At 34.6% G+C, this 7,725-nt stretch overlaps 1 long non-coding RNA gene across 1 annotated transcript; it reads left to right on the forward strand.

The window, feature by feature from the left end:
• Positions 1-3,017: 3,017 nt before the first annotated feature.
• On the forward strand, positions 3,018-7,295 carry LOC127878080 (uncharacterized). Its single transcript, XR_008048732.1, has 4 exons — positions 3,018-3,718; positions 4,456-4,601; positions 5,199-5,315; positions 5,892-7,295. It is a non-coding gene; the product is annotated as an uncharacterized LOC127878080 (long non-coding RNA).
• Positions 7,296-7,725: the final 430 nt, after the last annotated feature.

Consider the following 7,725-nt stretch of genomic DNA (forward strand, 5'->3'; position numbering starts at 1 on the left):
CTGCGCATGAAAACTGGTTGTGAGCCCTGGTCTATGGTGAGGCTGAAATTGGAAACACACAAATTAGAACATTAAGGATAATACAAAAGTTTGGTTCAATAAAAAATAAATAGTAAGACGTTTTCAAGTATTATAAAAGAACAATAGAATAGTCAAACACTTGTTATTAAATTTTTTGAAAAACATTTTTTAATAAGTTTTGAACCTACCTTTGATTGGTTCTGTTTTAGTCATCTGGTACTTTTTTACTGTTGAGAGCATCCTGTTTCCATGTTGGTCTTGGTGAGTATTTGTGTTTTATTTGTTTTGGTTAGTGACTGACATGTCACCCACCAGCATTAATTTCGCATGGGCATAATTTTGATACTTGATTAATACTTTTAATGTATTTTGGTTATCATTAAAAATAAGATAATGCATAGGAAAAGTATATATGTGTGTACAGTTAGAGTTTGTTGTTGGAATATTATTTGATTGTTATGTTTTAATTGGATCCGGTTAGTGACTCACATGTCACCCACCAGAGATGTGACATTTGATATTTCTCCTATGTAGACAGACAGACAGTATTGTTATGCAAATCAATCAATTATTGAAATATTATTAAATAATATTTTGTGTATGATACGAAACACACATCAATAGCAACACTAACCCAAAGATATCAAATAACGAATAAGCAACAACGCAAGAATATGCTGATAAAATTAAAAAGTATGTAAGTTTATACTGTTTTTAATATTAACAAGGGTATTGTATGATCCAGAAAAAGAATGGGATTTAGGATATGTCAAACGTGCATCGTTTTACTGCATATCATTTGGGTAAGTAAATGTTGTTTATGTGTAATAAACGAAATGCATTTTTAAGCCAAAAAATGTAGATCAATCCAATTATTATAGATATCATGATCTGGGATATAAATTGAAAGAAAAGACAATTACTGATCAAGTGAAGTAGTTGCAAACTGCATGTTATGTATTCATTTCTAGACATAATAAGGCAAAAAATAATCATGCCAATAAAAATTAGATTAAATGTCTAAGTTAAGCATTAACAAAGTAAGGTCCTTTTAAGAATGAGAAAAAAAAATTACTGTCAATAAAACAGACTGGTTTAATTGTTACTATTGGGACACAAAGTTTTGTATGTAATGCTTATTTGTTGTTTATTTTACCCTACCGGTTTCACCGGTGGGGACTTATGGTTTGCGCTCTGTCCGTCAGTCCGTCCGTCTGTCAGACTTTTCTGGATCCTGCGATAACTTTGGAAGTTTTTTATATTTTTTTCATGAAACTTGAAACATGGACAGATGGCAATATGGAGATTATGCACGTCATTTCATTTTGTTTCTACGTAAAAAATTCTGGTTGCATAGCAAAAAATATATTTAAAAAAAATAAGCTACTTAATGGTACACATACATGTAGGGGACATCATTGCTTGGCAATAGCTTGTTTGAAATTAAAACATTTCCCATTCAAATATTAATAAAAAAGTAAATGAACCATAGATTATTCTGCCATAATTATTTGCGGAGCTAACACATTCTAAGCATGCGCTAGTTACAAATAGTTGATTATCCATTTTTACAAATACACATGTACATAAATATAGAAAATAAATTTTGTCTCTTGTGGCTGCTCCACTGGTTAAAATATTAATTTCTATAATCACTTGTGAAATAAAATTGATAATCTTTCTATGTCAACAAATATTTTCTAATCTTATTTTATTCCAGTTCTTAATGTTCTTATTGTAATTTCAAGCGCTTAAAATCCCAAGTATCATGCTCTTCAGAGCTATCTGACTCGTAAGCAGGATTCAAGTCTTTTACAACTGATTCACACATGTATGTGTACCATTTAGTAGCTAAGCTAGACTGTGGATGTACACCATCGTAAAACAAACTGTATGAAAATTTCTTTATTTTGTGCTTATTCTGGCCATTTTTGCCTCGTTTTTTAGTTTTGCAAATTAAAAGGTCTCTATCCCAACGTACTGAATGTTTTGAAAAGCGTTCATTTAGTGAGCTTATAAGTGAATTTATTTCATTGATGTCATTTTCCAAGTCAATTTGTTGTTGTGAAATTTGATCATAAGTATACATTGATTTAGTCAGTGTTCTTTTGGACATATTAAACTGTGATGAGGAAATCAATGAAACAGGTGGAATATGGACTAATTTGCATGAAACTGTACTGCTGTTGTAGGTTTTATAAAAAGAATTTATGACTTCAAAAATGTGTGATGTTTTAGCAAGATCAGAAATGTAGACGATTTCTGTACCATTCGCATGGTGAATTTTTTCAGTTAAATTGCATATGCCTGCAGCAACAATGACAAATACATGGTGAACTGATGTTGATGATGAGAATATTTTTCTTAATTTGTTGTCAAAAGCTTGTGTTAATGTTTCTATTTTTGCTCCCGGAATTATGATTGTATGTACAGTGTAAAGAGTAAGTGTTGTGTTGGACATTAAAAAGTGTTTTAACTTTGCCCCTCTAGAATCTGTGGCAAAAATAATGTGATCCATGACGTTTTCTGAATCTACAATAGGAAATAAAATATGTTTTAAATACATACAATATTGTCACAGAAGAAATGCCTTTGTGTTAACACAAACAGGACAAGTGCATCCAAATTAGAAAAAAAGTTTCATTTTGAGTAATTATGAAATAAATTGTGTTTCACTTCACCAGCATGTTAAATTTATTTGCAGGAAATCAATAATGCCAACAAAGAATTAAATGGAAACCAAACAGCATTTGTGGTGTATGAAAGAATGATGGAGAGTTCGTCCCCAATGTGTTTGTTATAATTTGAAGAAACATTATTTTACCTTCCTGGTTAATGTCATCAAATTAACCTGAAATTATATTAGCAGCAATTGTCAGTGTTTATATCGGGTAAGAAATTAGAGAAATGTCATAACTTTATTGAATTATAGAATTTATATTGTGGCTTAGTTTTTACATGAACACTAGCAAGCATTAAATCAACGTCTCAGTAAATTGGTTAGTAGCTGACATGCCACCCACCAAACTTACTTAAAAGTATTCAATACATTCATTCTTCTGTACCTTGTATTTCTTGGAAGTGGATGTTGAAAGAAGTTGATAGTAGTTTTTGGAAAACATCATCATTAATCATATTCAATTGAGCAAATTTACTTCCTGTTTGGTTGGCAAGTTTTGACAAGCGCTTAATTTCATTTGACCTTGCCTTAGTTCGAGGTGTATCAACAATGTGACATAACCTGTCTTCATTAACCAATACATTTGGATGCCAAAAAAAGTCTGATATTTCATTTGGACCCCCAGCTGTTTTTGCCCTTGAAAGTGCTACAAAGAGAGCTCCGGGATTCTTTGACTCAAAAGACTTTGTACCTGGATCAATAACTATGTAGCGATTTGTTTCACCATGTCCGATTGTCATGCCTTGACATCGGTGAATTGTTGTACCCCAGGCAAGCCTTAAAGGTAATTGTTTTCGTTTGCAACCATGACAATAACATTCCACTTTTCTTTCTGCAGGTACAAGAGGGACAATGCATGGGTTGTTTTTCATAAAAGGTGGTCCTGTGTACCTTGGGAAATGCACCATAACAACATCTGGTTGACAAAGAGGTGGTTTGTTACCATTACAGTATATAATGTCAACTATGGTCCCAATGGAGCCATTGAACAAACCATAGGGAACATTAAGATTGCAGGTTAGCATGACTTTTGCACCTCTGCATAAAAAGAGCACTCTCATTAAACCATGGACTTTGTCTTCAGTGGCACTCAAAGCATGTGGGCCATGATCAATACAGGGTATCTTAGCAACAGGAAATTCAGAATTGATTGTCTTAAGCTGATTCATATTATGTTTGTATTCAGAAGCATGAGTAGGGAAAACAAAAAGAGCATTTTGTTCAATGTTTTTCATCACATTGTTAGTATAACGACGTTTGATGTCATTCCATTGAAACTGTTGAAGCCATGTGGCATTTTCTTTAGTAAGTTTGTAGTCTCTAAGTGACATTAAAATGTCTTTAAATTGTTTCTGTTCCTCATTTTGACGAACAATGGTATCTAAATGAACAACTTCTGAAAACTGTTGCCATACCAAAGCACCATGCATGGCTGCTGGTATTTTGCCATTGAAATGATAAACAGGTGAATCAAGAACAGGTGGTAATTGTACATCATCTCCAAAAAATACAACAACAGGAAGCCCACCCCAGTCAGCTGTCACATTGTTTATACCATGCTTGCAATGAAACTCCATCCATCCCAATGTTGTACATCCAATAAGGGACCTCTCATCAACAAGTAATGCTTTAACATTCTTTAGATTACTTTGTAATGTTTCCCCACGTGATCCATCAGGAGTTGACATATCCTTACAGGAAACTTTTCCTGTAGGTATTTTTAAAAAACTGTGTATTGTTTGTCCACCAATAAGATTTGCACTGTTACCTGTGGGACAAAGGACTTGGACAGAATCATGAGAATGGAACAAGTGTCTTATTGCCTGTACAAGACATTTAATGAGGAACGACTTGCCAGAGCCAGCAGTTCCACTGACCACTAGTCGAAGAGGTGTATATGGTAAGTCGTTTTTACAGTTTTGAAGTGTTGTCATAATAATACTAAATGCAAATTTTTGTTTTGAGTTCATATTAGATAAATCTACATTTTCATATTCAATGTGGTTGTTAGGCTGGTTTTCATTTTTTAAAGACTCCAAAAAGTTTATGCCTAAACCATCTGGATAGTTGTATGCACATTGTCCCCAATCATGGGTTGGACTACCATCATCAAAAGTATATTCATCATCATTTGACATAAATTCATTATTTGGTCTCAAAGTCTCCACCCATTCTGGCTGTTCTACAATGATTTCTTCTGGCTCACATTGTTGTTCATGAACAAAGTCATCAGATTGATTTCGTTTGGCTCTTTCAATAGCAGCTTTGATAAAGTTTAGACATGCTTCCGACTCTACAAAGGTGTTCATGACTTCAGTCCAAGTGTTTGTTCCTCTTATATCATCTAATTTCCTCCAGTCTGGCCAATGCAAAAGCAGTATGGTCCTTGAGTATTCTTCACTGAATGGCCATACTGCTTTTGTACTGTTACCAGCTATCACAGGAACTTTGCCTTTGTTGCATATAAATTGATACCATGAGCATTTTTCTTTCTCAGGCCGTGACAAATATTTATCCAGAGGTGTACTTTTTGTGCAAGTGTTGCCAGTTTTTTCAAGTACCCTGGACCCAGACATGCTTACTGACTGAAACTGGTGACTGCTGTGAAACAAAGGTAAACCTGTCAGTTCATATGCTGCTTCCATACTTGAAATGTCTCTTTTTATTGTGTTCATTAGCAACTTGGTGCAGAGGGATTTGCCATTAGTGCTAGAAGTTTCATCAGTGGCATTTACCATTGCATTAAAAAGATCAACCACTTCTCCAGTTGGCTGATTTCCTTTGCATGCATAACCAGAAACATACTTCTCAGTTGCAATTATATCACTTATTGATGGATTCTCTGGTGAACTTTTTGAAAGAATTAAGGATATATCACCATTTGCCCGCCATGCTTGAGTATGGTACTGGGAATGCTGAACCAGAAATGGGTGGTCTCTCTTCATTTCAAGTCTAAGAGAGCCATTTTTATCCTTTACAATTGCGGGACTATCACGAATAGCTTTACCTTGCATGTTTTCTGACCCAAACTCCATTCTACAGACTTTGTGTTTCATCCCCTTTTTTGAAACGAGGCAGTACGATGAACAACGGTGCAAGTTATTTTTATTTGTAAGAAGTAAATGGTCTTCTAGTATAGAATATTCACTCTGACTTACGTCCATGAACAATTTAAAAAGGGGATTTTTAGATTCAGGTGGTGCGGGTGCATTTCCCTCGGGAGGAGGCCACAGATCCTTGTTTGGATTACCAGAGGCATCAGAACCGGCAGGATGCATTGCGGTCATTGCAAAATTTTGCTGTGCCCACTCAGAGAGCTTACTGGCACAGACATCTTCATCCAGACCGTTTTTCAAAGCCTCATGAAGAAGATTGTGTGGTTCTCTGTCAGATCTCCAACATAGTCCATGAAAGTGAATCATGCCTCTGGATTTGGCAAACTCATACCTGTACCAGAAAGTATCAACCTTAAATGCAGTTTTCATTACAGTTTCAAAGTATTCTTGTGTCCGAAGATTAAAGTAATGTGAGACAATGTGACTGTTATTTTGAAGAATAGAAAATAGAATTTTTTTGTCGTTAAGATCAACAATTTCACCAGTTGTTTGTAGATTGTATTGAGTTAAAAGTCTCCTTAGTGGTGCAAAGTAAAATTCAGCACAGCTAGCAGTGCTGAAAAATGAAGGAAGGCCTTTTCCAGCATTTATTTGGTACTGAATAAGTGCTCTTAACTCTTGTGCTCTTCTGGACCAGTATTGTGAAGTTCCTCGAAGAGAAGCACCAAAGTACAAGATTTTTTGTGCAATAGAACTATCACCATTTTGAATTCTTTGCTTAAGGTCATCGATGGACATGTGCTCATCACCGATCTGTTGTTTCATGATGTATGTGCTCTGTTCTAAAGCTCTTTTACGTGAAATAATTTTATGAACTATGAACTGAAAGTACTTGTGTTGTGCAAAACGACCGTCTGTGTACCATATCAAATGTTCTGCCCATTCACTCATTGAAAAGCAAGTTCTTGGCCGATTTATGTGAAAGTCACCAACACAATTGGGAAACAAACATGGAAATGCAAGAGTAAAAAAATATTGAGTTGTAAACTCTGAAACTGGACTATTGTCTCTTGTTGGCCATGGAATAGTTACTGTTTTTTTTCTCGAACATTTTTCTTTACTTTTAGGATCTGTAATTTCTTGTAAAATGGATTCAATGTTATTTCTAATATTAACTGATTCGTCTGGTAGTTGAACAGCTGAAACAGTATCGCCATTTATTTCATCAGGTGATACTTGTTCTTTAGCTGGCCCTTGGTCTTTATCAGTTGTGCTTTCAAAATTACTTTTGATTGTTTCAAGATTTATTTCCCCATTTTCAGGAAGAAGATTAAGTCTATCTTGACTAATAGTTATATCTGAGTAGGCCACATTGTTGGATTTAAGCCAATTCAGTGCTGATTGAACTGCAAAACGCCTAACTTTAAAGTCTTTGTGTATTGCATTATTTCCAGTTTTACGGACACAAATTATCTGAATATCTGTTGGAAGTTTCGGTAAAATTTGACATGGTTCATTTATATTTTGTGGAAATTTAACACAATGGCCATTTGCAGCAATTCCACCATGCTTAAGCATATGAATATACATGAGTGGTGATATTCTGCTTATTAGTTGCTGTTCGACTAAAGATAAATGGGAAAGTTCTGCAGGGACATTTCCGGGGTCCATATTGTTTTGTTTAGAGAACATTTTAATGTCAGATTTGTCAATGTGACAACGATGACAAACTGTATTACTGTACATTTTCATTTCAATTCTACATTCGTTACATGTGGTACAATTCTTAAACATGTAAGACATTTGCTTTAACTCAAATGCACGTATGGTATCCATTGTAATATTATGCTGCACACTAAGAGACATTGGTGGTGCAGGTGGTATTTCATTAAAATTTAATGACAGGTTTTTTACTGCTGCAGACAAGGCATAGGCATTTTTCTTAATCCGTCTTGTTCTTTGTAGTTT

Source organism: Dreissena polymorpha, chromosome 4, assembly GCF_020536995.1.
Source record: "Dreissena polymorpha isolate Duluth1 chromosome 4, UMN_Dpol_1.0, whole genome shotgun sequence".
NCBI classification, from domain to species: domain Eukaryota; kingdom Metazoa; phylum Mollusca; class Bivalvia; order Myida; family Dreissenidae; genus Dreissena; species Dreissena polymorpha.